Here is a 25,205-nt window from a genome sequence, read left to right on the forward strand (position 1 = left end):
ATCTAATTCTGCATTCACTAGCTCTTCTGCTATCTCATTGAGGTCTTTGGGTTTTCACATATGAAACTGAGGATAGGATCCAGCCCCTTTACTCCAGTTTCATTTAGGACCATATACTGTCTTGATTGATGTGGAAAACTCCAGCTGATGCCAACTGGAGTTGTATATACAGAATCCCTAGAACAATGTGAGCCTGGTCATGCAGTCCTTATTTATGTGAACTGTTCCAGTGACTTTCGTGGAATTCAGACCTGCAGGTATTCCTACTATTATACATCAAACCTGGAGTCTATGAGAAAAAATACAGCTTGCAATCCCTGTGGCTGATTTGGCAATTGTAGCCATTATAACTTCCCTTCAAATGCTTATTTAATGTCTCATATAAAATACAGTTTAATAGTTTATTTAGGGCAAATTTAGGCTCTTTCTGGTGGGAGTGGTGTGTTCAGAGTGGGAGTGTGGGAAAGTTGAACCACATTAAGCTGTGGATCAAACATAATGTCTCTGAAAGCACTGGCAGGGAGTGTTCCAGGAAATAGCTCTTGCTACATTTTTGGAAAGGGTACCTGGTGCTCCCCAGCACAGCTCTCTAATGGCTGACTTAGTACCCACTCTGGGGCTGCTAGCATTGGTGTTAGCACTTATCTTATAGCAATGATCAGCATTCTTTTTATTTGCTTACTGCAAGCTCCAAGCCTACGAAATGCTGAGAGCTCCTTTGAGTTGTTGAGTGTCCTCTGCTCCCACTGATTTCATTGTAGGATTGGACTCTGTCTGCTGCCTAGCTCTAACTCCTGCAGGTCTGATTGTCAGTCAGTGGATTCCAGTACAAATAATAATGACTACATTTATTTGTGCAGAGACAAGGAATACAATTAAACCTGTACATCTTATTTTCATGCTGAGAGAATTTAAAAAAAAACAACAACGGAATCTCTCCATGCGGCAATGAAACTTTTGGGAGCTTATGAAGGATGAATGCTCCGTACCGAATATTTTGAATTGTGATATCATTCTCTGCTCTTCTGCCTTTTAAACAATGTTTTCCTTTTAAACAATGTTTCTGGGGGGAACACAGGACTTGCTGTTTAAAACTTTACTGTTGGTGTTTAACAATTTATAATGATGGGATTTGGAATAGTCAGTGCGCAGTCATAGCCTTTGATTAATATTTGATTGTTTTTTCCAAGAAATTAGTGCAGCAGTGAAAACCTAGGAGGGGATGGAGGGTGTGTGGGAGAGAAGGCAAGAGTGAAAAATTAAAGGAAAGTAGAAGTAGATCTAATGGACACTTGGTGTCCTCTAAAGACTGACTTTAATCCTAAACAAATGCACATCAACTATCACTAGAATGTGAGGAAAAGAGTGGTTCTCTTTTAGCGGTTTGATTGCTTGAATAAGTTTCTGGAGACGGGAGGCCTGTGTAGTATTTATAAGTTCAAATGGTTTCCAAGAGGAAGAAAGATTAGATATGCTTTTGATCTCACATACCACTTCAAAAAATGCTTGTTTTTAACCCTATAGCTGATACATCTATTGGCTTGGACAACTATTCCGGTAAGTTTGCTATTGATATGTAACTACTTTCTTGCAGCAATATATCTAATAAATAATAGGCTTTCAGAATAACCTCACCCCTGTGTTGTGTATTAAAATGCATACATATTGTATCAGTCTTCCTCTGCCTAGCTCTTCAACCAACCCAAATGCTTGTCTCTAAAGGATACTGTTATTAGTTGGGTGAAATCTTGTTACGGGATTGAGGTTAATAGGTGTGAACTCACCCTTCAGATAACATAAGGGTTATTCAGGAGCTTTTGCTAAATATTGTTTTGGGTGGGGGTTTAAACTGAGAAGAGATGAGAGACACCTTAAAGGAGCTGCTGACAGCACGGTGGCTGATCCTGGAGGAAAGCTGGGAGAGGTTTTTTGGGTTAGGGGTGCAGGCTGAAAAGAGTGTTCTTGGTGCTCTGAGCTAAAGAAGCTATTCCTGCTATTTGATTCCTTCTGTGTTCAGAGACTTGTGCCTTTGTACATTTTTTGTAAATAAATCTGAATCGAAGAAGTACCTGATTACCACCAATTTACACTCCCAACTGGAATATCCACAGGGCCTGAAACTTAGACTAGCCACTTGGGTCAAAAAGGGCAACAACAGCATTTCAGCAAAGGAAAGGTATAGTTTAATTCTGTTAAAAGATATCTTGATCTTCAAGATATTCCCGTATTATTCTTCATATCTAAGGTAACTGACTCTGATCCATTTCTTGAGGTCTGATATAAGATGAATTTGAAAGCTTGTATGCTTTGCATTTTGACACATCAGGGTGCTTTGCTCAGAGTGGTGATGTTCTTGGTAAAGTAAATAATGGTGCTAAGGTCTATGAATGTGAAGAGGGGTTCGCAAAAGAATTGCCAATGAAGCTGAGTTTGGACTGTTCAGGGAACATTTGACTGTTGTGTTTCTGTAGTATCTAATATAAGTAAACATGATTTGTGGGTTAACCAAGCAGATATATTCACATACTGTGACTGATGTCTCCTATACAGTCACAAGGCAAATGCAACATGGACAATAGCAATGCAAGCTGCCCTTACTGCTCTACCTCAGTCAGTCTCAACCCTAATTCTGAGGGCTGACATCTAGTAGCAAAAAAGTAATTGTTTCCTTGTTCATTGTGGGCTTGAGCCACAGTTGGTTGAAGTCAGTGGCAGTCTTTTCACTGGAGTCAGTGGGCATGTATTAGGGCCTTATATACTGATCTTTCTAAAGTGTTTGCCAGCAACGGTGCCAGTTGTGATGATGGGTTTTGCAATGCAGATACCTGCCTATTAGGAATTGCCTTGAGACCACCTATTTGTCTACCTCTGGCTGCTAGAAGCTGGGACTAGATGACAGGGGACAGATCACTGGATAAATTGCCCTTCACTCCCTCTGAAGCATCAGACACCAGCCATTGTTGGAAGACAGGATACTGGGCTGGATGGACCATTGGGCTGACCTAGTATGGCCCTTTTTATGTTCTTATCTCCTACAGACCTCCAAAAGCTTGCCAGATGACGACAATACTTTTGGTATCTACTGCTCTGGGCTGCATTACCTAAGTGACTTTGAGACCAAAGGCTTTAATATTCATTTGTGATATCAATTATTTGAACTGCAGTAATGCATTCCCTGCATCCTTTCTGCACTAGCCAATAAGGCCACCACCTTGTCCTTCCTCAAAAGCCACTTCTGTTATGGTGCTAGAGAAACTAGCCAGCTAAAAAAGATTAAGTAAAGGGGAAGATTTAGGCAGTTGCTATTTACTTAAGGGTAATAAGTATTTTTGAATGCATGTTTTCTCTCTGTATTTCAGCATTTGTTTGTTGCTCAGCTTGTTTTGATGGTAAGCTCTTGCTGAAGGGATTGTGTTTTCCTATACAACTTTAACCCTAGGCTGAACAGTAACATTAACCCTATCCTAGATGAATAGTGCTCAGCTCACTAGCATAGTACAAGATACTCCTCTGGCATGATGCCTATAGGAAATCAATCAATCAATAGCTAGGCTGAGGGGAATATGGTTGTTGTTGGCATGTACTTTATCTATTTATAACACTAATTTTTAAAATTGCAAATCTCTATATAAACTAAAATTGTATGTATTTGATTGTATCCCTCTCTGCCTCAAACCTTCACGTATCACTCGTCCTCTTCTAAGGCCTTCATCCTGAAAATGCTTATGAACTTAAGAACCTTGAAGCAGGTGAGTGGTCACATTGAGTCCCAGTGCTCGTGCACTTTTGTAAGATTTAGGGCCTCAGGCTACAATGGCTACAGAAGTTTCAGTGGGACTAATCATGTGTGGAATATTAACCATATGTGTAAGTGCTTTGCTGAATCAGGGCATTAGTGATTGTGTTTAAAAAAATCCCCCAAACTACCAAGAAAATGTTTATGGAATCTGGGGCATGTGGGTGAGATGTATGTAGAATTGTTCATGAGCTGGAAAAAAAATGTCCTGCAGATTTCTGGTAACTATCCCTGTTTCTAATCCCCAGAGCCATCCAGTCCTCATTGTTGATGAAACCTGCATTGTTGTGTGGTACTATCGTCCTTTTATTAGTGATATGTACTTTTTATTTGATTTGTATTGATACAGTCTTGAATAAACAGAAAATTACACATTGGAGCCTTGGAGATAAGCAGCTCAAGGAGTTGTATGTAGCAAAATGACATTGAATATTTGTAAGGTCAGACTTTTAAGGAAGGTAGTTTAAATCTGCACATTTACCTCCAGGGAATATTTGGTGATTCCTTTTGCTTCCCATTAATGAATAGTTATCCTTTTAATTGCTAGTTGGAGAAAGGGATTCCTACAAATGGATGGAGGGGTGGAGAAGGATTTTAATTAAATCATTTAGCATACATGGAAGTGCATACCATGAGGTATAAGAGAGATATGTTTAATTGGCTTAGAAGGATAGCAGTAATGTAAAAACTTCAAATGCCACATGAATTGTGGAGCTAAGGCTGCAATCAATTGCTAGTCAATAGCAATGATTGAAAAAAAATATAAAACTCAATGATATTGCAAAAGTGGAATTAGAGGACAGAATGCCCCCAAATCCTGTTGGTTCAGGAAAAAATATTCAGGGTAGTATATTTGTTTTATTCTGTAGAAGATTTCACAATGGCTCACACGTAGGCTGACAAGTTTTCATGGAGAATATGAATGTGAATTATAAATAAATTACGGTAGAAGCTCTTTGGGGCAGGAACAATCTTTTTGTTCCATGTTCAAACAGAACCTGGCACAGGTAGTTACTGATTCATGATTAGTATTTCTAGGGATTACTGCAATACAAATACATAATAACTAATAAAGAGATGAGGTGAAGGATTAAGATTGCTAATCTGGTACCAAAAACTCTGGTGATGGCTTAGGTGACAAGCTCGATCTGTAGGGGAGACATAGACCTTAAAAACCAAATGATGTTCAGCCAGGATTTTTTAAATTTCATCATGCCTGTTACTTTGGAATTAAGGAGGTACTTTTTTCTACTTTTTAAAGATTTTTCAAATTATTTTCACAAGCGGAGATTTGAAATCCACATAAAACTAGCAGTCGCTGCTTAGCAATAAAAAGTTGGTGTATAATAAGAAGCATAGACAGCATACAGATTTAAATTTTAAAAGCGACATTCATCAGTAATTATGCTTTTTTATATATACATAATTGACAGACCCTCATTATCGTTTTCCTCTTCTACTTGGATTGACATTGACATTAACCTTGGAGTGATGATGTCTGCTACACAGAGATCTGATCATCGCTGTAAGGCTTTAAAAGTCGTAAATTTTGATATGCAGAATGAAAAGCTGGAGCCACTGGCATGTGTTTTCACTTTTGTAGTCGAAAGGTAATAGTAACAGACATTTGCCCATCAATGAATATATGGGTGAAGTAGAAGGAAAATGTCAGATCAGTTGCTAGGTGCACTGTGCATGTGCCATAGAGAAGGAATAAACCTAAAACATTGAGGCAACCTGGATTGAGCAGGTAGTTTGCTCATCCTAGTCATGTTTTTATTTTTCTTTGGGGAAAGAGGTACTGCTCGAGTGTGTGAGAAAATATGAAAGTGTTTCGCAATATTATATCAGGTTATACTATGGTATCCAATACTGAATATGCAAAAGAATCCATTGGGGTAAATAAAATGAGATTATATAATTTAACCACCAATGCCAAATTTCTGTTTCAGCGCCCAGCCATGGCGACTGACCTAGGCACTGGGTATCCCAGTGGGAGCCATGTTTTAGGGGGAAGGGGCACCAGTGCACAAGGACTTAACTCCAACTTCATTTCCTCTCCCCTTGCACAGATGCTCAGGGGAAGATGTATCCGACCACAGGGTTCCATCCCAAAAGCTGGGTGAACTCCAAGTTGGAGGAGCTCTTGATTATGTTTATTTTGCTTGTAACAATTTATTTAAATTTTTCTTGATAAAGATTTGCTCATGCTGAATTGTGGGTGGGTGGGTATGTACCAGGCAGGGACAGGGGTGCTTCCTGCAAAGTCACCCTAGTCAGCTTAAAGAGAGTTTTTAATGGGAATATTATTGAATGGTGACCATTATAATAATCTTAGAACCAGTAGTTTTTAAACCACAAGTAGGTGGAGAGAATTTATTTAATTTGCACCTGACAGAATGCTGCGAAGGCTCCACTTGATGATGTGTATATTAGCTGCTATACAGTATTTTGCGAACATCAGACAAGGTTTTCTGAACTCATTAACTATTCCCTGATGATGTCTCATATAAATAAACATTAGGGGTAGCAGAACACTTTTTGGGAAAAAGGTAGCAGACACTCCACCCCAGACTTTAATTCACTTCCAGAGCCAAACTCTGAATCGAACATTTTAAAATTTCTTTGTGGTTTTGTGATATTTATTATATGAATTATTTATTATTATTTTGTATCAAGATAATGGGAAATGTGTAAAAACATAACAAAAAGATGGTCTTTAAGTGCTTATAATCTAGTTATAAGATGAGAGACAGCAGGTAGATGGAACAGAGGTGCGGGGATGGACAAAAGGAACAATTGTGAATATTGTGATAAGCAGCAGTCACATCACATGACCTACCTGGCCATTATTGAGCTTTTTGGAGACAAAATGGTAGGGGGGGGCGGAGTTTTAAGGAGCATAATGTGGGGCTTTGTGGGTATGTTCTTTCCACTTCTCGTTTGACTGCTACTTCATCTGGAAATACCAAGAGACCATAAGAAAAGAGGCTCCCATGGAATTTGGCCATCAGACGTGATGCAGTTCTCATCAGAGCTGATCTTTGTTCTCATGAATCTTCTAGTTTGGACAACAACCCATCTGAACTTTTAGCTGCTTTTCTAAAAGAAATCCAAACTCTAAAACTTCTCACGTTCTTTCATAACTCAGAAAAAGAATGTCCTCTATCCATATTTGTTCCATTTAAACCCACACACTCAAATTAGATCATATATTTAAAAAAATATTTCCTTTTAAATGGTTTTAATTGTAATTTACCTTTCTCCCAGCCTTTTGTCTGTCTTGTCTATTTAGCTTATAAGCTGCCCTGGATGGGGACTGTCTTACTCTGTGTTTGTAGAACATCTATCAGAATGGTGACGTGATCTTGGGTGGGGCAGCTAATGGCAACTACTGTCATACAAAGAATAAAAAAAATAATAAAATTAGGTGCCAAACTGGAATTGACAGTGTCCCTTTAATGTCCTTATGCTGTTTTTCAAAGAGTATATAAATACAAATGGAGATGTGGTTGGAAAAGTTGTTATATTCAGTCCCATCAGAAAATTTCTTTGAGGAAGAAATGACTCTGTCTAAAGTATTTATCTCTGACAAGTGTTGTAACCTGCAGCATGGCCCAGGCCTTAATTTTACACTCTGGAGCTGCAGAAGTGCTATTCCACAGCAGGAAGAAGCAAAGATAAAATTGCCATACATCCGCTCTACACATTCACTTTGCAGCATCCGTTTAGGTGAGTGGCTTGTTGTGGTTTTCCCATTACTAGAAGGGTTTTGTCATGACAAACAGCATCTGTCCATTTCCCCAAACACAGACTGTACATCCAAAGGCATTGAAAGGCTTAAATAAATTTCCCTGCTGCCAGTAATTCCGTGTCAAGGGCATTGCAAACATCTGCAGCTCTTGAGATACTTCAGCCAAAAACCATGGCTGGAGCTGGCAAGGAGAGTGGAACTGGATGAGTATTCTAATAACTGCCACAGGACACACCAAGATTGCCCCTAAAATGCTCTATGTGGCCTTTTTATTATTCTAAATTTGGTAACCCACTGATCAGTAGGCTCAGCGGGCCTGTCTCAGTTTCACACCACAACTTGGGGGTCATATCCAGTGTGGAGAGGTAAGTGGGTTGCTGCACTGTTAAAGACGTCATCTCACAGATATGGCATCAAACAAGATCCCTTTTCTGCCCATCTAGTAGAGGTCTTGATGTAAGTAAATGACCTGCGATGGCTCCATCTCTATGTTTGGAAGGAAGGGTTATGGTGGAGGGTAGGGAATTGGCTTTCAGCAGTTAGGAGCCAAACTAATCTACATTCTGGCTGCCACAGCATTTTAGACCCTCCGATAGCTGAGAGTATCCAGAGTGTAGTATATTGAAGCCATGCTCTCTTCAGCCACAACAGGCTCCCTGCACTAGGGAAGTGGGGGCGTATAGAGTTGCTCTACCCCAGGCAGAAAATCCCCTTATGCAGGGGCAACTCCCCAGGGGCCTTTATGCTGCCATGAAGGGCTGCAGTGCAAGAGATAATTGGTCCCTGTGTCTCTGGTGTCAAAATAGTGAAGAGACTTACAGATGGGACCTATCAACATGGCCACTGTCCTCACAAAAAGGTTCTATATTGATACACAACAAATAGCTAGTGGTGGGCAACCTGCGGGCCGCACGCGGCCTGTCAGGGTAATCCATTGGTCGGCCGCGAGACAGTTTGTTTACGTTGGCCACCTACAGCTCCCAGTGGCTGCGGTTCGCCATTCCCAGCCATTGGGAGCTGCTGGAATCAGCCGTGCCTGTGGATGGTCAATGTAAACAAACTGTCTCGCGGCCCACCAGCGGATTAGCCTGACAGGCCGCAGGTTGCCCACCACTGAGGGAAAAAAGAGAATAAGAGGAGGATATGTAAAGGTATACTTACGAACAAGAAGACCTTCAATGAAATTGAAAGGCAGCAAATACTTTGAACACCAGGGATAATTAACTGGTGGGACTCATTGCCACAAGCTTTTTAGACAAAGCTTAGCATGAGTAAAAAAGATAGAACAATATTCTGGGTTCATGCCTCAGGGTATAACCTAGTATAACCATAAATTCTGCTTCAGTATTTAGGTGCAAGGCTCTGCGGCAATATTGCTCTTTATAATTTGTATTACTGTAGTTCTTAGAGGAAGCAACTAAGAGCTTATTGGGCAAGGCATTGTATAAACATATAGTGAGAGACAGTCCCTGCTTCAAAGAGCCTGAAATCTGAGGGGATGTCTGCATTGCAATTGGAAGAGTGATTGCATACCCAAACTAGCTTTAATTTAGCTAGTAACACTAGCAGTTCCACGCAACAAGGGCTGCAGCATAGGTTAGCAGTCCAAGTATGTACACACGCTCCCTGGAGGGCTCAGAGTCAACTAGCTCTCATGACGCTTCACTGCTACTGGTACCTGAGCTAGCTCAGGTATGCATACATATTCTGCAATCACACCTCCAGTGCATTGTAGCCATACTTTATATAGGCAAGACAAAGGGTGGGAAGGGAAACATAGATACAGAGAGCTGACATGATTTGCCCAAGGTCATGCACCAGGTCAGTGTCAGTGTCAGGACTAGACCTCAGGTTCCTGACCCCTTCACCTCTAGTGTAGTTCCCTATATACTAGATCATGCTGCCTCTTTAATATGAGTAATTATATATTTTGTACACATTCGCCAATTATATTCAGTTCTTTTTTCTCCATCAGCTGAAGAAAAAATAATCAGGCGCTTTTTACCAAATGCCTGTAGGAAGTCTTTGATACCCTGGAAGAGTTCAGCAATGCAGCAAAGGGAGCATCTTTCCGCATCTCCTGCATACACATTGAGGTCTTTTGTATTTATGAGCAAGATCTGAAAGAAAGGGGCGGGAGTGAGGAGGGGGCGGGAAGCCCACTGGATAGGGCTGGCATCTTATAAGATTTATGAACGGCTAAATTTAGAAATGTCGTTTTGTTATTGCTCGTGTACTGCAGGCTTCTGTGTCACCAGGAAAAATAGCAGTCACCGCCTTTGCGAGAGCGCCTATGAGTAACATAAAATGGGCTCAATTAATCATTTTAACCACTGAATTCACTCTGGATAAACAAAGCATGTATCAGATGATATGCCCTAGAAAGGTAGTCATCCTTACAAAATGCTCCTCTTTGCACCTCGGCTCCTCTCATTATCGTATTGCAAATAATTTTCTGAAAGGAAGAACTGTTCAAGCAAAATATTAAATAGCATTCATTTGTCATTTTCCTGCGGGGACCAGGCAGCAACCTGCTGTGGCTGGAAATATGTGGTCATTACAAAGCTTGTATTGAATTGTTTGTTTATCTTTTTTCCTCCTTCTTCTTAGATGATGTTCTTTTGTGACTGGTAATTTTCAGTACTTCTGCTTGAAGGCAGCATCCCCACTAGTCCTGAACTGAAACTAATAGATGATAGAGGTTTCATCTCATGAACACGCACACACATACTCTCTCTGTCTTACACACACACACACACTCACACTCTCACTCAGTAATGTGGTATTTTACTTCTTCATGTGTTTAAAAAAACTCTTTGTCACCATCCAGTCAGAATCTCTCAACAGCTTGAGTGTTTGTTTTATTTGCTTTTTTAAATATGTCATTTTGGTTGAGAAGTACTCAGACTGCTATTTGGATAGCTGGAGAATGTGTTACAGTTGGTCTCAGCTATGATAACTTAAGGCCATCGCACATAAATGGCATCGTAGCTGTTGCTTTGTGAGTTTGATGGCAAATTGAATTAATTAAAGTAGGATCAACATCAAAACAAACGATACTGGCTTTGCTGGGTGCTTTCATGCGGAACAAGCTAGCACATCTGTCTGAAAATACAGAGTTGAGAATCCCCCCCTCCAATACACACACTTTATTTATGCATTCCTGTCTGTCTGTGCTTGACACCTTTCAGACACTTACAAGATGCTGCAGCGCCATACAGATTAGCCATGCAAAGCAGGAAAAAGGCAACTGTAGCTGGCCAAAGTGTTTTTGTTTGCTTGTGTAGCTATATATGCGTACTCTGTCGGTGCATATGAATAAAATTTTGAAGTTTGGGGGCAGGGAAAGGAAACAAAATTTTTGAAAAAATGTGCAATTTCTCTCTCTCTCTCTCTCTCTCTTTTTAAAACCCTTTAGTGAACATTTAAGTGTGGGGGAAAAAAAGGCTTTGGGGCTATGCTTAGGTGTGTTCAGTGTATGCCAAACAGGGTGCAAATCTTGGATTAAAAAGTTATTAAAACATGACAATATATAGAAGAACCGTGCAGTGGGAATATGTTTTTAAGAGCTTTTAAGATGCCAATTCTGCCCCAGTGCATATCCTGCATCACTAAGAAGTTGCTTGCTTGTTTTTACTGTTGGTCTGGTCTGAAGGATGCCACACTGGTGCAGATTGACTAGGTAAACATCCAAAGTTTTCAAAATGATGGCAGAAGAAATCAGCAGTTTCTAACTGGTACCAGAAGAGGTGGAACCTAGAAGTGACTGGAAAATGGAAGTACCTTTCTGTGAAATTTTTTTTGGGGAAAACAGTGGTTCCAAACCATGACAAAACATTAACAAAAATGCTTTTTAAAATTTGATTGATTGCAGGAACGATTTTCAAGAAAAAATCCATTTCAGGAAAACCAAAACAGAATTTTTTGACTTTCCAGTTGCTCATCTGCCAGAGAGTCAGAGATCCCTGCTGCTTAGCACTGCTGATTCCATCCATCTCTAAGACCCAGAGACGCTGAATGCCTACTCTCTCTGCCAGTTCGGGCGGGGAGATGAGAGACAGAGAATCAGGGACTCAGGGTGCTCAACTCAACAGCCCTTCAGGAAAGCTTTTGTCAGTTTCACTGGCAAAAAGTGAAACTTACAAAAGCCTTCCAGGCAAGAAGCCATGGAGCAGTCATTGCTTGCAAAAACAACAAACAAATAAATGTGGTTTTATAACAAGGGCGTTTTTCATCTGAAAAGCATTCCAATTATTTTTTTTTTTTTACCAGCTCCAGGGAACTGCATTTCTTAAATATTTATTATTTATTTCCATATGTTACTTTCAGAGAAAAGAAAACCTCCATGGGCATTATGGGCTTGATATAGAAATTAGTGTGTGAGGCTCTGAGTCCTGTATAGGAGAAGAGACTAGATCATATAATGATCCATTCTGGCCTTAGCATCTATGAAGAGAAGACATTTAAACATAAAGCAGACCTTCTTGCTGTTCACTATCCAAGCCAGTTGTGTGGGCAATAGAGTCACCAACTGTAAGAAGTTATGATCAGCATTACAGAGTTGTTGCAGTGGCTGGCTCTAAAATTAATGCAACAATTTCAGCATCTAAAGTATGACTGAAACATCTCAATTTATTATATTTTCATACTGCATTTTTTCATTGCCTTTTGGGAGCTTTAATAATCATCCACAAAATTACCCAGCTGTATCTTATTGTACTTTTTTGATTGGAAAAGTTCGGCTAGGGTGATTACCAGGAAGCATTAATAAGCCTTGTTTTAACAAGCCTAAATTTATACTATTGACAGAAGTTAATTGCACTGTTATGCTCTTTTTTGCACAGGATTACTGATTGCTAAGGGACAGTGGTGGAAAACAATAATAGCATACAATATATGAGAAAACAGCTTTAGTAAGATGCTAGCAGCTGGCACCATGGTGAAAATTGCCCAAGAACAATTCACCACTGCAAAATGGCAGTACAGAGTCATATAAATAGAAATGGGACAATAGGGGCTGTCACCTCCAGAATACAAGCATATGTATAGATATGTTGAAATAGTGTGTGGTATAATAGCAATGCTGTAACTATTGCTGGTGAAAAGGGAGTTTCCTAAGACAGTGTCACCAGATGATCATTTCTGATGCTGTAACATGCCATTTCCAGATGTGCTTCTTCCTAAGGTAGCACTGGTCTTTTGGAAATGGAGGTCAAATCCCATCCCCCACCAAATCATTGTGTGTCCACAGTTCTGTTGTTCTGAAAGGTGGCACTTAACAAAACTTCTGCCATCTTTAGTGCGTGCCGCTGCCCTGCATCCCCTCAGCCCCACGTGCGCTGAGCTTGCTATGTTTTGGAAATCTAAGTGCTAAGAACACATGTCTCGGCTCTTATGAGCCCTGGGGTTCACAAAGGTATACCCACAGGTATATAGCAGAATGAGTACTTGTTTGCATATGCAGCACACAGGAAGAGTCTGGGAATGTAAGTTCCTCCGCTTCCTCAAAAATGTAGTCTAGAACAGTGGTTCTCAACCAGGGGTCTGGGACCCCCTGTTGGGCCACGAGCAGGTTTCAGGGGAATCTGCCAAGCAGGACCAGTGTTAGGCTTGCTGGGGCCCAGGGCAAAAAGCCAGAGTCCCACTGTATGGGGGCTGAAGCCTAGGGCCCTGAGCCTCGCCACCTGGGACTGAAGCAGAAGCCCGAGCAACTTAACTTCACGGTGCCCCCTGTGCTATGGGGCCCTGGGCAATTGCCCAGCTTGCTACCCCTTAACACCGGTCCTGGCTTTTATACGCAGAAAACTAGTTATTGTGGCACAGGTGGGCTGTAGAGTTTGTAGAGCATGTTGGGAGGGGAGGGGGGGCTCAGAAAGGAAAAGGTTGAGAGCCCCTGGTCTAGAAGGTGAGGCCTGTTGTTTTGGGGTTCTCTGTGGATGGAGGATCAATTATTTAACTGGCTAATTTGGATTCTATTTACAGTATTTGCGTTGAGGTCCCTGCATTGTTTTAATGTGTTTTGCATTGAATTGAAAGCCAATTTTGCACTTATGAAAGTGATGGGTTGACAGCCCAGAAGTCTGAAGCCCTTCATTGTAAAGCACGTATATCGACTGAGGCGTGGTAGAGTTTTTCTCCTCCTGCTCCGCTAATATACCACAACCCTGTTCTGCAAGGCCACCCACCAGTAGGGTTCATAAGATAAGTCCTGGGTGGAGCATACTGGTGGGGAAACATAAAACCACTGCTGCCCGTGCTGTTCCTGCTCTGTGGATAAGTTTTGAAGGTTGTCAGTCTACCACCTTTCCTGGATGGAACTCACGGGTCATAAAGGGTAATCAGGTTTTGGTATCGGCCTAATAAATGCGTAGTAAAGTGCCTCATATTACAGAGGAGAAATTTCATACCTGCTTGTGCTCGACACTATCGATGTTGCCATCTTGTGTTGAGTGTTTGGTAGAATGAATTTTTTTACAGCATTTCTCATTTTTTGTAGGAGTTTCATTAGAACTCTGAGCAATCTTCCCCGAAGCTGACACGTTATTGTCATCCAGCATCTTTAATAGCAAGTCCTACTCAGTGCTTTTTATCACTCCCAATATTTTCCATAGGCAGAGTACATGGTGGTATTGGTGCTTTTTTTTTTTTTTCTTCTCTCCTGGCAAAGACATCAAGAAAATCACATCAAGGATGACAATGTTTTTGAAGGTCTTAGCCACATCTGATAAGAACTTTTTTGTCTGCAGAATTGGATTGGAAATCTTATGAATACAGGTTTTCATGTGAGATTTCAGGGACTTCCCGCTTCTGCTTAGTCCAGCAACACCAGGAAAACAACTCTCCTAATATTCCAGTACTTTTGCTTTCAGTCCTGGACCAGAACATGGGAGCACAAAAGCTGTGCAAATAGAAGAAAATATTTATTCAAACGTTTTCAAGCTTCAAACTAGCTCATGTTGTCCTTGTCTGGTGTTTGGGGCAGGGGTACGGGAACGATTTCTATAGTGGTGGTGCTGAGAGCCATTGAACCAAACTGTAATACCCCTCTGATAATTGAACCAAACTGTAACCCCTGCATACGATGGAAACCACTTCAAGTCAGGGGGTGTGACAGCAGCTCTAGTTCCAGCACTTATGGTTTGGGGTGAAAGCTCACATCAGTTCTCATTGTATATAAACTGTTACGTGAAACAAACATGACCTTTTCTAGAAAAGTTTAAATCCAGAATGAATTGAGGAGTCAGTGCTTCATTTAGGCTAGAGTTTCGAGGTCAGGGTCAGGACCAAATTAGGGCTAACTAAGTGCCAAAACCGCATAAGTTGTTCTTGTGAGATTTTTCTCCCTTTAAATGGTCTAAGTTGCTTGAGCTCAGCTGCTCTCTCAAGGTTTTTGCTGCATTTGAACTGGAATGGGAGACTAGCTGCTTTGAGGTTTTTGATTCAACCTGAAAACAAACATAATGGGGTGGATTTGAATTTCCCCCAACCCTCAATTAATTTAAAAGGGTTCAGATTCTAGGTTCTGGTTTCTTCCTCTGTCTCTAGTTAAAAAAAAACCTTGGGGATCATTTCCAAGTTTGTTGCAGCTACAAATGACAAAAATAAGTCTGAGAAGTCTCAAAAGTCACTACACAACTTCTGTGGCAGACTTCTAATTCTGAGTTAATTTCCTCTAAATCTATGATGGTTTAATTAGGGTGAGCAATGTATCCTGTGCCCTAGTCCATGAGTCACCTAGAGGGGTGACATCTCTTGGGTGGGTGACATCTCTTGTATGGGATGTTTCCTTCCCATGTGAAGTACATGAGAACTAGAGGTTCTGAGTACAAGATTTTTAAGCTATTTTCTCAATAACTTTAGGATTATATACTTTTTCTCACCTTAGCATTTTAGACTTTAAAATAAGCATTAGTGAATGTTTAAGAGGGCTGCTTTCTGCTCCTTTCCATGTGAGAGAACCTTTAACTGGTACTGAACCTGGCAGTGCAAGGTTGTGCAACAGCACTGGGAAAGGTAGTTAATGGAGTGGTTAATGACTTTGACCTTCTTTTCTTTACATCCCTCGCTTTGGACAGCATGGCCCTTCCTATTTACATTTACCTACTTTCTTTAGCACTTTATCTGGAGCTGCTCTTGTTGCGTTTTGTCTGCCCCTGGGACTTGAAAACACCTACTTGATCTCTCTCTGATTTATATTTTCATGCCTCATCTTCCAGGAGAGATACATTTAAAAAAAACAGTCCTTTGGTTTGGCTGCTTTAAAAACATTGTTTAAACTACAGCATTTGTAGGTCCCCAGCCCTTGTGCCAAAAGAAATCTTGTGTGCCTTAGTTTTGGTTCTCCTACTTATTAAACTGATCATTTAGAACCACAATATCATAACAAGTTTGCTACAGTCAACTTATAACATGCATGGTTTCAAATCAGTATGTGTCACAGAGTACAGGGGATAGTGGCAAAATGGAAAATGTACATAGAATCATAGAACCTTAGGGTTAGAAGGGACCACAGGGGTCATCTCATCTCATCAAGTGTAAAAGATACTGTGAGAACACAGGCCCAAGTTCTGCCCTCTTATACCACGGTGACTCCATTGAAGTTCATGGTAATGCATTAATGTAACTGAGAGTAGAGTTACTCCCTGGTTGCTATTTAACTATATCTGACCTCACTTCCTGTACCTGAGGCAGAGGAAGCAGTTTGGCTGCAAGAGAGGGAGAAGCATGTGGAGCAGGACAGCATTAATGACCAAGTGAGACAAATTTCTGTCCTCACATATATCCCGTGCAGCCCTGTTGGTTTCAGTGGGATTGTATGAGACACATGTGGGGGCAGAATTTGGCTCATTGCCCTTAGGGACCTGTGCTGTTGTAATGCTGGAAACAGTCCTTTGGTTTTCTAATACACAAAATACAGAGGAGCTTTGTGAGCGGCAGCATAGTTGAGTGGATAGGACCACAGACAGGGAGTCTGGGGACTTCGTTCTTGCTCTCACAAAGAGCTGCTAGGTGACCTGGGCAAGTCGCTTCACTGCTCTGTTTCCTCAGTAAAATGGATATATTTATAGTTACCCTCCTTAATATAGTGCTATGGATGAACAGTGCTATGTAAGAGCTAGGTAGTAACTGTCTAACTAGCATTAAGCGGTTATAAAATATATGCATATGTGGCTGGCTGTTATTCCTGTCTGATGCAGTATTGACCAGTAGTGTGGTGGGGGGAGTGGGGTTTTTTTATGAGACATAAAAATGAATGCCTGGTCACTCTGGTAGTTAAAGATTTCCAGTGATGATCTCCCCCCCCACCCTTTTTCTTTTAAAAAAATCTCCTTTTAATCCATTTATTTATTTATTTTTGCAACAGTTCATCACATCAAATTCTAGTCATTGACCTGCTATTGGGCCTGCATGTTTTAGATTAGAACTTTATTAGGACAATAATACACAATAAGCCCAAAATTTAAGGACTGCACCGGAAACAACTGATACAGATTCTTTTTGTTAACACTCTGTGCTCTGGTGGAGAACTGCATTCAAATCAGTCTGAATATACATTAATAAAACACAGGAAATACAGACGCTATAATGAAGTAGTTAGCATTGTATTGCTTACTATTCGTTCTTTATTCTGTTTCACACAATAAAATAATTTCATGCAAGGAAAAGGGAGATGTGCAGTAGCACACAGATGTGCAATTGTTTTAAGCCTGTCTTTTGATGGCACTAAGAAGCATAGACTGGCATCAAGGCCGTGTTTGAGTGCAGTCAGTGCCCCATTGCTATACTCTGGTTTGCCTGCCTACTTCTGAGCCTAGCACTGCTCTGATATCATAATATGATAAGCAAGTACTGTAGAAATGGGTGAATAGGTAGATGTTTCAATTCAGAAAATACTCAGAGAGGGCGAAATTCACCAGTGGGCGGAGGCCCAATACAATACATAGGCACTACTTAATTCCCACTTAAACCTCGCTCTAATGGGCTCAGTGGGTCGTAAGTGGGACACAGGCCTTGTGCTGGCCCTCTGCCCAGGGTTGAATTTCAGCCACAGGGAAATTCTAGTGTTTGGGAAATATCGCGAAACATTCTGATTTGAAAATATTTGCACTGGAAATGCTATGGGTAGAATATATACAACCTAGGATGGGCAGGGTAGAATATTGTCATCACAAGAGCAGGCAGCAAGACGAAGTGAAGTTTTCCCTTTCTTTTTTGTTATGAATATCAGTGCACACCATGTGAGAGTCTCCTGGCAGCAATGGCAGGTAGTTTCTTGGAGCTTTGGGTAAGTAGGACACAGGAAAAATGGCTAGAAGGTACGCAGGACGGCATGGAGCAGGTGGGGAACAGAATTTTGGCACATGCAGCGGCAACTGCGAAGGCCTATTGTTATTTATTTGCTGTATACAATATTCTGCCAGGGCTGTACAGGGTGTTTTAGAAACACATAGGAAGAAAAGGCAACTACTTCACTGAGCTGACTGAGAAAATTGAGGAGGCATGAGGAGGTAGTTACTGCCTCTCTCTATAGTATTAGTCTGGCCATTATGGGAATTTTGTTTCCAGTGTTGGTGTCTGTACTTCAGAAAGGATGCTGAAAAACTGGAAAGGGTCAGAAACACATAGACACAACTGCTTGAAGGTCTGGAAAAGATTGGATGACTTTCAAAATGATATGCTCTGGCTTAGCCAGAATTTATGGATTTAATGCAGTGATCACTTGGGGGAAATTTCTATGCAGAAGGTCAGACTAGGGTGTTATTGTCCTTTCTGGCCTTAAAAATATATGAAACCTAGAAGGTAAATTATATTTGGGCATGAGTGGCCTTAGAGAATATGACCACTAGAAGGCTAGTGTACTGATGGCTGGATGAGCAACTGGGTTGAGTACACAGACTGTGGTGGCGAAAGAATCCCAAGTGCAGTTAGAGAGGGGAGGGGAAAAGAGAGCTACTTTTCTTTTACCCTTCATGGGGGAACACTGTAGTAGTAATGACAGTAAAAGACAAGCAGTCCTGGATGCACAGTCATAGGGAAGGTGTAGAAATGGTATTGAAAGGTGCTGAACAAAAGAATTAACAGAAAAACTCAGAGGATGGAACACAAACAGGGAAGAGACACTGTATCCCACATGTGACTAAATATCCTTGCTGAGGGTTTGGGGAAAGGGAGGGGAGAATGAAGGGATTAGGAAGAGCTGTTTGTGGGTAAGAGTAGGGCTTGGAAGGAGATGGCAGGGAAAAATGAGGAGTTTGGAGGAGAGGGAGTGGTGTTTGGGAACAATCAGAAATTTGTGGTGAGGGAGGAACAAGTAGAGCTTTGGGAAGAAAACAGGGAGTGTTTGCAGGCAGCGAAGGGCTTTTTGCAATGTACTTGACATCTGTTTTTCCACCAAGACTAGAGCAGGATTTGACTCTTTACTAACTGTGAATTCAAAAACTCAGTTAAAATCTCTAAGAACCATTACAGTACTCTTGGGATACAGGAATTTGGTAACTGGCCTTTTGTCAAGGAAGGGTGGCCAATTAGCATCATTATTCTCACTTTGTGATTAACCTGGTGTGTCTGACTACACCAGGAGAAACCGTGTGGAGGATGGGAAGTGAGGGCTGTTGTAGTCTTTATAAGGAAAGAAAGATTCAGAAGTTCTGAGGACTAAAACAACAGGGAACAGACCATTATTTCAGGATAAAATTGTAGGCTAATGTGATAGAAGACTTGGAGTGGATAAAAGCCCCTCTGGTGGAGAACTCAATATGAGTAGACTGCATGGTGACAGTGTTACAGAGTGATGAAAAGAGGACAGATTTTAACCAGTGATGTTCACCCCCTGCTTTGGAGCAACTTGAGGAATCACACGGTTAGTAATGTGCCAACCACAGTACAAGAAAATTCCCTTATGGGCTAGATGCAGGTGTGGAAGGAAACCTCTTCACCTGTGTTGAAATTTGGTTCATAATATTCAGAAACTGCTTCCTAGTTTGCTGCGTGCAAATCAGTTAGGCACTTATTTCCCCACTTTGCATGCACATCCATTATATTTGCATAGGCCAACAAGTTGTGTGGGGGAAAATGTAAAGGATGGGATAAGGCCAACTAAAAAAATTAGCCCTTACTCTAGGTGGTGAATCCTAGGCATTAGTGCAGATAATTCATGGGTTAATGATCTGGAAAATAAATCAGATCCCAATTTCCAGTTCTACAAGTACACAGCAATGTGCCAGCTACAATAGGCATAAATATATGCATTGTAGGTTAAGAATGTCTTTTTACAGTTCTTAGAGTGTACTTAGCATAGGAAGTGCAGTTAATGTTGCATCCATCTACATGAGATGTCTGGACAGGACATCAAGCAGGTGGCAACTGTCAAATACTTGGCAAGTGTCATTGACAGTGTTGGAGGATGCTTGAAATATGTGGACACTTGTACAGCAGCAGTTGCTGCCATGTTCTGAGCCCTTCAGTGGCCTCTCTGGGGACGTCATTACATCAAGCTTGCTACGAAGCTGCAGATCTATAGAACCATGGATATACCAACTCTATTGTATGGCAGTGAAACATGGGCACTGAGGAATGCCAAAGAGCAGCATTTTTAATTGGCACCGCTTTCGTGAGCTGCTCCATATCAACTGGCAGTATAAAGTCAGAAATGAGGGTATTCTAAGCTGAACCCAGCAAGCGCCTCTATCAGCACTGCTTCGGTTTTGGTGGCATTCTTGATAGGAACACATTAGGATGGACGACCAATGAATTACAAAGCATGCTTATCAAGGAATGTCTCTAGATGTCCAGCAATGAGGTGGTGCTGAAGCTTTTAGCAACTATAATAAGATCACCAGTGATGACATAAACTGCATGTCCATCCAGACCACCTTAGGTACCTCACTAGAGATTGATCCAGGTGGTGTTTGATTTTTAAGAAGGCTACATGCCTTTGGGGTTTGCCATGATAATGTTGATGGCATTTGGATAATCTTGTAGAGCTGTTGTAACTCCATTTATTTCAGTGGAATTACTCCCAGTTTACACTGGCATAAATGAGTGGCTACTATTGTCCTGATTATCCTAAGATTGGCTTTGCTTTCAGTCAGCCTCTACTTCTCAAAATGCTCTTACAAGTTTGGTGCCTTTACTTTTACCAGAACTCTACAGCTTCCTAGCATTTAAGGATGGCTATTACAGACAACATTAATGTCAAGGTATAACAATATTTGGGCAGAATGCATTCTGTGATTGTAAGTTTATACATGACTATACACAAAAACAATATTTAGCTTTCATCTCTGGGCCTAGTGAAGTGGAAACCGTGCAATTTTCTCTGTCACTGCCTTTCAGTTTCCCTGACTCCAGGATAGCTCTTGCAGAAAATGGGGCTACATAACTGTAGGGAGACGTTTTGGGACAGAATAGGAAAACTTGATAATCGCACAATAGCAGGCTATTTGGGAAGCAGTGCAATTTTAAGTCTACTCTCATCACGCTTATTGAAAAGCTACTGCTCTTAAAAATACTTATTGGAACTTTTTAGGAGGGCAGTTGTATACATGAAATTATACAAAACTTTCTCCTTACTGAAGTCCTGTCAACTTTAACTTTATATCTTCTATAGGTTTGATATTCTTTCCGTAGGTTTTGAGAACCAGCCTATAGAATGTAATATCCCCACTGTTGTGAACTCGATAGAATAGTTTAATATACAGTGATATCTGTTTTAAAGTTCTACAGGTAGTTAGAGTAATTTCTATAAAACCCTATTAAAGGTGGAATTTTCATAAGTGCTCAGGTTGCGATGCAAAGTACTCCCTGCACATTACAGTCTAATTCAGGGTGGAAAAACAGCTCTTGGTTTCACTCCATGGGCTCTAACTTCCCAGAGACGACATACAGTGCTCCTTCACATTTTTCCCTCAGTCAAAACTCTTTCGGCCATTTGTCCACTCAGTTCCTTTCTCTCTAAATGTTAATGAGAAAAATTCAGGAGTGAATCTTAGCCATTGATGTGAAAGGGTAAAAGAAGGGCTTTGGCAAGGTTTAGAAATGTTTGGTTAAGACCCACTCCTTAATCTTCATGGGAGACGGGTGAGATATAGTCACTCCCCACCCGCCATTATCCCTATCAGCACTCCTTACCTGCAGTGTCAGGTCTTCTGGGAGGGAGTGATGCTCATGGCTCATCTTTTTTAGCAGTAGATAGACTTTTTGCTGTGCAGGAGTTGGCTGCAACAGCCTCCCCTCAAGAAGAAAACAGCAGGTAAGGAGAGATTCAGGGCCAGTTGCGGGTGGGTTTTGTGGCGAGATAGGAAGAATCTTCCACAGATGTGTTTTATTAGGATTAGCCAAACTGAACCTGACATTTAAAGCTTTTCAGGTTCACCCACGGCCAGGTAATACTAGCCAGTATTTGTCATGCTACTGTGAGCTATGTTACGTGCACCCATCAAGGAGTTCTGATGACATTGTGATAAGCACAAGTGCAACTATCAAGCATTCTGCCAACCCTCTCTAAGATGTGGGTGCAGGCTTTCTGTGGTGTACTTAATGAATCATCTGCCAAATGCCTAGGTATGTAAGTATCTTAGCCTCTATGATGAGGTTATGAGGAACCTCATAACTATTAATCATTGCTAAGTTATTGATTTTTCATGATTGCAGTCAAACACAGAGAAGGGAGGGCTGGATCCACAGCAGCTGGGTGCTTACATATTTTTAAAGCATGTGTATGTCCAGGAAATTCAGCAAGTGCTTTAGTCACCCAATATTTATTCTCCTTTTTCCTTGCCTTCTTACTCAGTTTGAAAGAACAGGCGAATACGTAGACAGTCATTTCCATTACAACTCTTCCCAGGATCTCAGACAAGCACATGCTATGAAACTCATTTCATATTTTATCTGTTCTGAATAAGAGATGAAAAATATCCTTTTTTTCTGAGGTGAATGCAATGACTCAGTTGTTTGAGCACATTCATTCCACTATCTCAGTTTATTGCATGGTGTCTGCACAATTCAAGATACGAGGTGTTTTTCCCCCCACTTCTACTTTCAACTGCAACTTCCTTTGCGTAGGCTTGCACAAAATATTGCTCCATGATTCCTTCTCCCAGAATAGCATCTTGGTGACTAACTGTTAGCTCAGAGGTCCTGAGTGTAGGTGAGGAAGTATTCACTGCCACTTAATGATTCCCATTGTGTTGACAATATAATGAAGGCAAGGGGCAGCTACTCCTATCATGTAGGTTTGAAAACACATTAAAATTTAGCATTTCAGGCAATATTGGCTATGTTCTGGGGATTGAAGTAAGTGCTTTCTATAAACAACACTTAATGGCCTCTACCCTGCTTTGCTGTGACTTTTTCCTCAGAAAGTGACATCATTGCCTGACTAGCAAGGGTAATTAGTAAGCTCAAATAAAATCGTGGATCACTTTTTAATGGCTGTTTTTTTTCCACTAGCATCTTTTTAGATCCTGGGACACTAGAGCTAGAAATGGATGGTTTGAACTTCAGGAAGATTTTGCTCCCTAACCTCATCTGTATTTTGCAGCTTAGGTCCATTTACAGTTTGGTGCACCTAGTACATTTTTTAGCATGGCTGGCAAGTTGGCTGGTGGGTGAGTGGCACATGAGATTTTTTAAAGCATTCATGCAGTTTGAATCAAACTATATCGACTGTCAGGCATTTGTATGTTCATGCATGACATCTTCAAGGTTTCGTTCTCAAAGCAGAAACAGTAGCCTAAATTTTCAAGAGTGACTAGTGATGTTGGATGCCTTGATTTTGTTAGGCACCAAAATTCCCATGCAAAGCTGGCTGCAATTCCATTTCACTGCAACTTCTGAAGTTTTGAAATTTGTCTTCCTCCCCTATGGGAATGGAAAAACCAAACCTTTTAAATATGGGTGTGCAAACAGAATTGTGTCAAAATGTCCATATTTGGATCAAAACCTGAGCTTTTTGATTTGGTGTGTGAGGGTGGGTAGGGCAATGCCAGCGATGAGGGAGACCAAAGTGTAAGTCTCCACTCTGCATGATTCAAAGGGGAGTTTTTCTTTGCAGATCACTCTAAATCAGAGTGAACGGAAACTGGAATCTGGGTCTCCCATATCCAGGGCTGACGAGAGGGTAGAACAGATTGACAATTGTAACAGGATCTGAAGCTTGGAGGTCCCAAAACATGTGTAACATCTGTGTAAATAAAGTGAAATGGGAGAGAATGGGGTCTCAGTGGACTTTATGAACTGGTGTCCCCAAATTCTCTCAACAGGTCTGCCCACATCCCAGATCAGTGCCCTAACCACCAGATTACATAGAGAATGAGAGTCTCTCTCACCCATTGCCTCCCAACTTCATCAGAAACATTTTGATTTAATTAAATGAAATGAAGTTGAAAATGTTCCAGCTAGCTCTAGTAACTGTTGAAGATTTAGACCAAAAAGGGGTTTGTCTCTTGAAATGACAAGATAAAGTGAATCATGCATATCCGGCTGCTCAGTCTTTAGTATCTAATATGGTATGGTTACAATATTGCTGGTTCAGATAGCCAGCCAGGATTAGGGTACAGTATAGTTTAGTTTAGCTTTCTTCTGAAACACTTTCAATGCATTTCAGCAGCTGAACATCACTGAAATATTATGGCAAGTGGGCTCCCAAAGAGATGAGTAAATTACGTAGTAGTTATAAGTCACAGAAAAGTGTGTTCTATTCGTTTCTCAATAACATGGAATGACTTTAAACTGCCACAGTTGGCTTCAGTTGGGATGGCTAGGTAAATAAATATTGATTAGGAAATTCCTGCCTGAACAACTGCAAACTAAGAATGTGATGATTTCATTTGCTTATTCAAATTACTTAACTGATAGTTATTAATCTTATGCAATGAGGCTAATGTGACCATCAAATATTTACCCCATTAGAAGAAAAATCTCTTTATGTATCCCAAGCAAATATAGTGTCTAGTAATCAGTGTGTCTTTCAGCAGATCTGCCTATTACATCTCAGTTTCATAGGAGTCCTTCAAGGCTTTCTCTGTGGTCCAATGATTGAATACTTTGTTCACAGGGCTATAACCATCACCCCTCAAACCTACCTGCTCATTTCTGACCACCCACCCAACCTCACATGTCAAGCTGCTTCTCTGAAATCTTCTCCTGGGTGTCTTTCTTGACATCACTAAAATTTAATATGGGCAAACCCCTTACCTTTAACAACATGACTCTTGTCATCGACTCTTCTCTTTCTGTATGGTAGTAAGCCATGTTCAAGTCCTACTGTTCCTTCATCCAAACATTTTCCAGGTCCATCCTTTTATTTCTGTCCACACAGTTAAAAATCTCAGGCCCCCATCTCCTGCCTTGATTACTATAACTTCCTCCTCTCAGGCTTCCCTGGCAGGCACATCTCCCTACTCCAGTCCTTTCATGCAAAAAACAGCTGCTAAGATCATCTTCCTTGCTCATAATTCTGATCAGGTTGTTGGATTTAGTGGTGTTGGTGAGCTGTGATATACAGGAGGTTAGACTAATGATCTGGTGGTCCCTTCTGGGCTTAAACTCTGACTCTGTCACCTTCAACCTCTTTAAATACCTCCACAGGCTCCTATTTCTTCACAGATAATAAGTCCAAGCTTCTTATCCTTGTCTTTGTGGCCCTACTTCTCT

The sequence above is a fragment of the Eretmochelys imbricata genome, chromosome 5 (assembly GCF_965152235.1).
Source record: "Eretmochelys imbricata isolate rEreImb1 chromosome 5, rEreImb1.hap1, whole genome shotgun sequence".
NCBI lineage: Eukaryota > Metazoa > Chordata > Testudines > Cheloniidae > Eretmochelys > Eretmochelys imbricata.